This window comes from Eutrigla gurnardus (assembly GCF_963514095.1).
Source record: "Eutrigla gurnardus genome assembly, chromosome: 6".
Taxonomy (NCBI): Eukaryota; Metazoa; Chordata; class Actinopteri; order Perciformes; family Triglidae; genus Eutrigla; species Eutrigla gurnardus.
Window position 1 is genome coordinate 18583995 of NC_139920.1, and position 8891 is coordinate 18592885.

At 44.1% G+C, this 8891-nt stretch overlaps 1 pseudogene across 1 annotated transcript; it reads right to left on the minus strand.

The window, feature by feature from the left end:
• Positions 1-2855: 2855 nt before the first annotated feature.
• Positions 2856-8788, minus strand: LOC311015327 (UBX domain-containing protein 6-like; annotated as a pseudogene). The gene is made up of 11 exons (XR_014599463.1): positions 8599-8788; positions 7717-7874; positions 7079-7137; positions 6854-6982; positions 6626-6723; positions 6422-6497; positions 6241-6325; positions 5932-6151; positions 5140-5270; positions 4913-5055; positions 2856-4764 (listed from the first exon to the last, which is right to left on the minus strand). The product of XR_014599463.1 is annotated as a UBX domain-containing protein 6-like (transcript).
• Between the last annotated feature and the right edge of the window lie 103 nt (positions 8789-8891).

The window sequence follows — 8891 nt, forward strand, 5'->3', positions numbered from 1 at the left end:
AGCTCTAGAAGGCGTTTTAACAGATGTTATTTGGCACTGAGGGCAACTTTTACAGAATTGAATGACATCCCTGCGCAGGCCAGGCCAGTGAAAATTGCGTTTAATGCGGGCTGTGGTTTGGTGTTTACCTAGGTGGCCAGCCCAGGGAACAGAGTGCCCCAAGGTGAGAATGGTGTCCCTAACAGCTTGGGGAACCACTAGCTGCAGCACTGACCCCTGCTGACGATAAAGCAGGCCATCTTGCAGGATATACTCATCTTTGTTGAAGTCCAGTTTAGCTCCTAGCTCCTTCTCCTTTATTTTCTGAAAGATAGGCACCAAAGATGGATCACTTTTTTGCGTCTCAGAGATACTATCTGGCATTTTAAATCCTAATGGAAACTCCGGCTCTGTGTTGGTTACCGGTTTCACCACCGTGCGCTGAAATTTCTCCTGCTTTCTCTGACTGCGAGTCTTCCGAGACTTCCCGGGTGTAGTCTCCAACTCCTCACTATAGAAGGGCAGGGTACTAAGAGTCTCGGAGTGATCACTGGATCCTTTTGCCTGTGCTCTTGTGACAGCAACATTACATTTTTTTCTTTGCGCCTGCTCCAACAAATCAAACAACACTGGGAGGTCACTTCCTAGTACAGCAGGAAAAGGCAGGTTATCAGAAACACCAACATTCAGTAAGTAAGTAAGTTTGTCCATCTACCCTTATGTACACATCAGCTGTTGAATATGTCTTTTCATCACCATGTACACAACAGATAGGTATGGTAACTTGGGTGCTGATTACATTAGGTGGTATAAACTTCCGGTGTACCAGAGTCTGATTACTCCCAGAATCAAGTAAAGCCTTGAGACTTGTCCCATTGACTTCAATAGTTGTCATTTTAGAAGTCTGATCTTTTAGCTCAGGTCCCATTTGAGGACGTGGCACACAGCACATCTGTGTCATCTTTGCAGAGTTTTTAGGACACATGGGTTTAGTGTGGCCTTCCACGCCACAGAGGTAACATGTTGGCTTTTTCCCAAAAATGTTTTAATGGTCTGCCAGCTGGCCACTGGCCCCTGTTGGTACTGTTGGCCTGGCTTGCGGTTGTCCATTGATCTCCATGAATCATAGCTCCATGATTGTCCTTTCTTACGGGCAGCCACAAAAACCTCAGCCAGCTTAGCAGCCTCCATTGCTGACTCCGGGTCATGCTCACGAATCCAGACCTGAAGCTCAGGGGACAACATTCTCAAATATTGCTCTAAAATGATCATTTCACCAATTTCCTGTATGGTTTTAGCTTTTGGCTGAATCCACTTCCCATAGAGTTCCTTGAGTCTTACATACAGCTCCTTGGGGCTTTCATCTGGGTTCACCTCTAGGGAGCGGAATTTCTGCCTGTAGGTCTCAGGGTTAATGTCAAATTTAGAAAGAATGGCAGTTTTTACCTGCTCATAGTTAAGGGAATCATCAGTGTCCATATGCACATATGCACCTCTAGCTTTGCCAGTTAGCAGTGGAACTAAATGAAAAACCCAGTCTGATTTTTGCCATCTGCATGCTAGAGCAATGCGTTCAAATGTAATCAAAAAATGTTCAATGTCATCATTGTCAGTTAATTTCTGCAGCCGGGGGTCAGGGTGTGCGTAAAACTGACCTGTAGGAGCCACTGTTGCTTCAGCCTGAGGTGGGTGCATACTGAGTGACTGGACCTCCAAACCTGATTGATCAGAGTCAAATGCTGGAGCATCTAGCACTGGAGACGTTCGAGCCTTAACTTCTAACTGTAAAAGCTGAAACTGATGTTGAAGTGCTTTATGACGCTGCTCCTGTTTTTCAGTCACCTCATTCTGCTTTGCCTCTCGGGCCCCCTGTTGCCCCCTGTGGGCTCGAAGAATGGCCATGACATCTGCCAGAGTAGGTTCTTTACCTTCACCCTCAGTACTCTCCACCAGCCCAGAAGTCCCATTTTCCTCTTGTTCATTAATGTGCTCATCTTTGGCACCTGCTTGACTTGCCGGCCCTCCACGATTCCTTCCAGTTTTTCCTCTGTTCATTTTTCCTCTTCCTCTGTGAGGGGGCAAAAAAAATCCTGTTTCCTCCACTGGATGATCCCACCACTGCCACCAATTGTCAGGGACCAAACAGTAAGGCAAGGAGGAAACCCGGGCTTTTCAAAAAATAAGGGTTTTTATTTACCCAAAACAAAGCACAAACTTAACAACTAGGCCTATAAAAGAGGTCAACTGAATAGAATCATAAACAAACTAAACAGCAACAGAAAACCAGGTGTTAACTGAACAAAAAATGACCCCCCAAATGAAACACAGAAGAACATATATAGTGGCTTGGCCAAACCAATTAACAGAACAGGGGAAACCAAAATGGAGGTTAACTAGAACTAATACACAGCACCAACTAACACTCAAAACTCCCCCCCCCTGTTAGAATCCTGTGACCCAAATGTTGAAGTTAAGATATTGTTATGTTAAGATATTATTTGTTTTTTCCTCAATGTACTGATGTGGACAGGGCAGCTGTCTATCTAGTCTAAAGGCCCACCCCCCAAAAAAACCAATCTCGGTTAAAGTGTATGCTCGGCCTCATCTGCAGGTAAAATAGTTGTTTTTGTGAAAGAAGTCTTGTAGCTTTGCTAAAAGTAAAGTGGTTCACTTAAACTGGTCCAGGTTTGTTTTCATCAAAGCATAAATACTCCATAAATACTCCAACACGAGAATACAAAAAAGATTTCAGCATTGTCTCGTTTAGTAGCTCTACTTTGAAGTATTTCTGTTTTATTAAACAAAAGTAAAGATGCAATGCAAACAATTAACAGGCAGGTTATTAAAAAGCAACAGAATGCGACTCGGACCATCTGGACTGCTCACTAATCTTTTAATAAGGTTACAATGCTGATACAACATTTACACCCTTCTGTTGAAAACCCATGTGGGCGACTGGTGGACAAAACAAAACAACACAGCAGCAGCAGAGGAGTGCAGACATGTAGCTGGGCTCGTCACTCAAACATCCAATTGCAACTAATCATTAGTACAGCTTTGAAGTGGTGACGTACTTAATTCTGCATTAAAACAGACTAACGGTCTATTTCTGTCACGTTTGTACATTTCATTACTTGGGACGTTAGACAGATAAGCAATGAGAGGTAGGCTGTTGTCATCCTGACCAACCACGAGCAGGAGAAACTAGTTAGCTTCAACAGATTTACCTGGTTGAGATTCACATATTGTAAAATCCAGTGATGCGTTTCAAGGGACAGGGTAGATCTAAAACATTGAGCGGGGCTTTGGGAGTAAAATACAACTTCTAGATTTCTCATTGCATTCAGCGGGCTGGTCGATGCTGTGAATTTGTATATTCACGCATTTGAAATACTTTATCTCAAGGAAATGTATTTGGTACAAACACAAGACTCCAGATGAAAAAAACAAACATCATAATCAAGACAACACGAGTCCATGCTGCCAGATTTAACAACCAATTCATGCCTGCATGCCAAAGCAAGTTTTTTTTTTTTAAATATACATGAAAGCTTCTGCACTGAGCCTCTGCAATTAAACCATGTATTTCTTGTGTAGTGTGTGCTTTAAATAATCCTGAAAAGTGCTTAAAACTGGTAAAACAAGAAAACAATATTTTGGTATTAGAATCCCATTACACTTAAAACCATGATCTCTCATGGTTTTAAGTTTTTAAGTTAAGTTTATTATTAAGTTTCTTTTCTTTTCCAGTCAGTGAGATTGAGGGGGAAAAAAGCTAGTCCCAAGTCTTTCTGACTTCTCTGTGTTGAGGTGTAGCATTGGCCAAGGAAGAACCTATTAAATGCTGCCGTTGGTCTGAACCGCAGGGCGGCTCTGCCCATCATTTTTCACTTTGCTTATTTTAACATGATTTTCGCAATTTTGGACCTAAACTTTAAGTCAAACTATTAAGGAAAAAAGTAGGATTCTTGACTTGTGACTTCTGCAAAAAAAATATAAATTAAAATAGAGGAGGCTGTTTTACAATAAGCAGCACAAGGCGACTGCAGAGCAGAGGACAAACGGTCTCATCAAATAACTCTCCGTTGGCGTACAAAACACCAATTAAACGAAAACTAACAGCCTTTCAAGTCAAAGCGAGGTCACAACACCCAGCGGCTTTTAAAAACAAAAGAAGCTAGGTGCTGATACATTTACTTGGCTTCGCTGCTCTTCTGACTTCCCTCGACGCGGCGTGAACAGCCGCAATGTTGACCCAGCTGTTGTGTGAGCAAGTTTACTTCAAACCAAAGGGTCGGGGAGTCGCCACAGTTAAAACGAGGTCTCAACATGCCACGGGAAGTCTACCCGGCAGGTTGTTGGTTAGTCTGTTTTACTACATGGCATGTCATTTCAGGATGCAACAAAACAAACGTGTCCTTACAACATTCTCCTTGCTGAGACGGCGACATTACCTCCACGTGGAGACACATGGGTATGCTCAGCAAAAACAAGCACATAAGGGTGAAGTTGCCCCTTTCACTGATCCTGATTTAAGTTAGCATTTGTAAAAGAAAAACTAAACTTATCACTCATCATTCGAACGAGGCAATTCCACCCTTGTATTGCCAGAAAAAAGGGAGGGGAGGGTAGCGGGGCGAGTTCAGGGCCGGCGTCTCCTCAGCTCAGGGTTCGAATGTTTTCCAACAGCTCCGGTTTGAGGAGGGCGGGGCTCTTTGCACCTGCGGCCGCAATATCCGCCTGCACTGCTGCGTCCCAGGCAAACGTGAGCAGAGCTGCAGGGACCTGAAAACACAATGATTTCTTGCCAATGTTAATATGCAACTTTTCCACATTCAAATATCTAAAAACGACTCGACCGGTACTTTATATCTTGTTGAGTTGTAATGCATTGCATTATGTCGGCCGCTTTCATGAAAAGGTTTCCACTCACCAAGTTACACTCTGCGAGGGCGACTTCCTCTTTTAGCTTCTGACTTCCAGGAGCGATGAGCTCAAAGGGCTGCCAGCCGTCCAGCAGGGACTCCCGGACAAACGCAAACAGCACGGGCAGCCGGTCCCACGCGTAAAAGGTCCCTAAACATTTGTTTAGTTAGGTTGTTGATTCATTTTGTATCGTTTTATTTTGAATATAGATATATACATAAAAGAGGCCGTTACCTTGTAGCAGGCTTCCATCGGGCAGTCTGATCCTGAGCAGAGTGTAGTTGTATTTCCGTCTCTCCCTCTGCTCCTCCTTCTCCCTCATGGCTTTTGTGCGCAGCATGGCGTTCTTCTCCACAATCTCGCTCCTGGGAAGCACACAAGAGACCTGTTCATTCACTCTGATGTGACGATGATGGGTAAACGCCACCAGACCACAGTCCGGAGAAGAGTGCACGATGGCATCTTTGTGGCTGGTAGAGATGCGTAACACCCACGGAGAGCAGATAAAACCAGCTGACACCGAAGGGTTTAATTAACATGCATTATTAGTGAGTGAGTGTGTTTGTAAACGGCTTTTTGCTTGTCATTTTGTTAATTGCAGCCACAGCAAGCCCCTCCCCTACGTGTATGTGGTTGTGCAAGATTACATGTGTGCAGAGTGTTAGTCAAATAAGAAAATCCAGCACAGATTTTTACTCAGGCGTCGCCTCCAGTTCTGAAAAGTGCCTCACACTGGCCACCAGGGGGAGACTCCTGGCTGTCCTCAGATTGCATGGAAATGACCCTACATCTCACTTGATTTATTATCTCAGTTAAAATTGTAAACATGAGTTTATGGTCTCAATCACTCATTTCAAGTCTTCTTCAATACAGCAGGGTCTCATTTAGAGTGATAGAGATGATGAATCAGGGCGGGGCTACCTTGTGATTGACAGGTGTGAAAGAAAACCAGCCTTCACCCACATTACACAGCGCTACTGGAACACATAACATGTACTGTACCATCCATCACCAGGGGGTGCGTACCTCTGCTGTTGCTCCTTCTTGAGCTCCTCCGCCGTCAGGTTATAGAAGTCCGGTGGCAGCTCGAAGCTCTGGGCGTTGGGGGAGGCTCTGAACGCTTGAGGCTGTCGGTCCAGCTGAGCTCTGACCGGCTCCCCTCTCTGGAGACGATCCCTCCTCTCCTTCATCAGCTCCAGGGCGTCGGGACTGTGCTCCAGTAACACCAGGAACTCCTCTTCCTCCTCTGATCTCCAGGAAAAGCGGAGCCCGGATCAGAACACGTAACAGCTGACTGGATGTTAAGAGTTGACTTCCTTGTTAGGATTGACTTACCTTGACCCTCCACAGGAAGCATGATGCTTGTGAAATCCAGGGCCTGCAGGAACTCTCGACTGCCCTCTACACACCGGACTTACTCCTGAAATAAATCAAAAGAGAGAACGACACGAATGGAAAAACGTGCTTCTACTCAAAGAGGTCCCACATGTCTGAGATAATCCAGTTTCAAACTCACCTGGTACACCTTGTTGCTGAGTTTAATCTTCCTGTACTTCTCCTCTGTGGGGTTCTTGCATATATTCTCAATATACCTATTGACACAAAACGACGAAGAAACACAAAATTACATAATTGTTTAAAAACGATAATCAACGATGCGACGAACAGTCGAAAATAAGTCAAACTCAGCAAGAAGATGAACCATCGCCGAGCGTCGTACTTGCTTATGATGTCCACGGCGACCTTCACTTTCTCTCTGTCTTTGTTGAATGTGTGCATCATCATCACAGAGGCCTCGACCGGATCCTCCTCAAACCGCTGACGGGAAAAAAAAACAACAAGAGTGCACGTCTCATCAACGACACGCAGCAGCACAAAGTCAGAATTTAATCATTTTTGCTCTAATTTGAGCTAAAACAATGGCGAGTGACAATATCCGCAGACGTACCATTAAAATGGCCTCTTTGATGTGTACTTCCCGCTCCCTCTTGGACAAAGTGGCTCCAGTTAGCGGACAGGTGAAATACACACCGGACACCGAGAGACAGGCGAGGTCTTTCACCAGCACTTGGGATCCCTGGAAAGAATGGCCGATCACCGACATTGTCAGAGTTGTATTGATCCCTGTGAGCCAGGTGTAATTAATTTAACCAAACAAACCGCTGTCACACACCTCGGCTGGAGCTGCCTTTTCTTTGTCAGCCAGTGCGGCCGCTTCCAGTTCTCTTTTCACTGCAAGTAAACGCAGAAAAATCAACAAAACTAAAATGGTTTATTCTTGAATCAAACTCTTATTGCTGTAAAAAAAAAAAAAAAATGCCACTCAAAGAGAAGGCAGGACTGTTTTATGGCTCTGATCGGTTGTTTTATGGATTGGTGTTTGTTCTGCCAATTAATTTCAAGGAAAGGCTCGGCTTGGAGGAACCGCAGCTTCCCTTTGGGACTCCAGTTGCTCCATTGTGTTGTTTCATTCATTCAGAAAATTGGGTAATTAATGGTCTTTATGTTCAAAACAAGAGTTTAAGAGGTGGAAGTAGTTAACTATCATTTAAGGTTAAAAATAGATGTCACTTTAAATAGCTTCTGTGACTAACCATTTTGGACGTATTTAACACGAAGATGAATTGGTTTGGGCATCGTAGGAAAATCTTGTGAATTATTAGCACCCATGTGAAAAAAACAAATAATCTGACCTCAGGACCAAGAATGCACCAACATATTTTCTAAAACTAAAACCAGTAATCCAAAAATATATATCTATGAAGGCTTTGTTTAATGAACCGTTGTTGTGATGAGGCTCGTTTGTCTCACCCTGATTCCTGATGGCGTCCTGAGAGGTGTGGACCTTCGGCCGGGGATGCTGCTCGATCCTGGCCAGAGCTGCGGCTCCGGCCCTCTGGGACCCTTCACTAGGGGCATAGCGATTGTGCTTGGCGCTGGAGCTGCTCTGCACCACTTTGGGTTTGCTACTAGAGTGTTAGGAGGACAGAAAAGTCAACAGACTTGTAATGGCTCATATCTTCTTTCCCCAAACAGCCACAAATGTTGCTTTAATGCATAAGAAACAGAATCTGCTGTTGACACTAACTTGTATTGTTTTGGTTTAAATGTGGATCGGCCTCTAAATACAATGGAAAGGAAACTGGAAGCCTTAAATAAATAGTTTGATATGTTTATCATTGAGTTTAATTAAAACAGTTTAGAATATTTGGTCATGTGTAACCCATTAAATCAAGAAAACATTATGATAAATGTCATAACTTTGATACTTGTCGGACTGTTAAAAACATAATATAAACCCCAACGCTGGTATCTAAATTACCGTAATTACGATTTGAGGGGTGCGTTAACCCCTTCAGGGGATAAAGCGCGAGTAAAAGTCACTTTTCGTTACTAAGACCATTGGCTAAATAAGATTAACTGTTAGCCACCCTGGAATTAGCGCGTCCCACTGTGTCCTGAGTAGTACAGTTATATAATCCAGATGCTAACGGCTGACACGGCTCGCCTATTACACTTAACGTCCGGTGGAAATCACCAATCGGCATCGTTATGTTAGGTAACAGTGACCCGATTGCCATTGATTGCCAGCAGCTAGCTAGTTTGCTAACTCAATTTAGCGGGCGTAGACGGCTGGCTACGTGGCTAGCTCTAGCGTCGTATCAGCTGTGACATGTAAAGTTTGTTGTTTACCTGGCATCTTCTGTAAGTGCCTTCCCAGGTCCTGCAGACTTAAACTTGATGTCTTTCTTAATGTCTTCGAAAAACTTCTTCATTTCCGTTAGCTGTCACGGGGGAAATAACAACGCGATAGCAGAAACACAAGTAGATGGAGAGAACACCCCCAACTAGCTAGTCGATCTTAGCTTTGGAGCAGGATCAAAACAAATTATCAGAAAAACTGCTTCCGCCTCGTAGACGCTTCGTTTTTGGTCGCTTTAGCGCCACCTTCTGCTTCGGAGGGTTTTGTGTTTGAAATAAGTGCA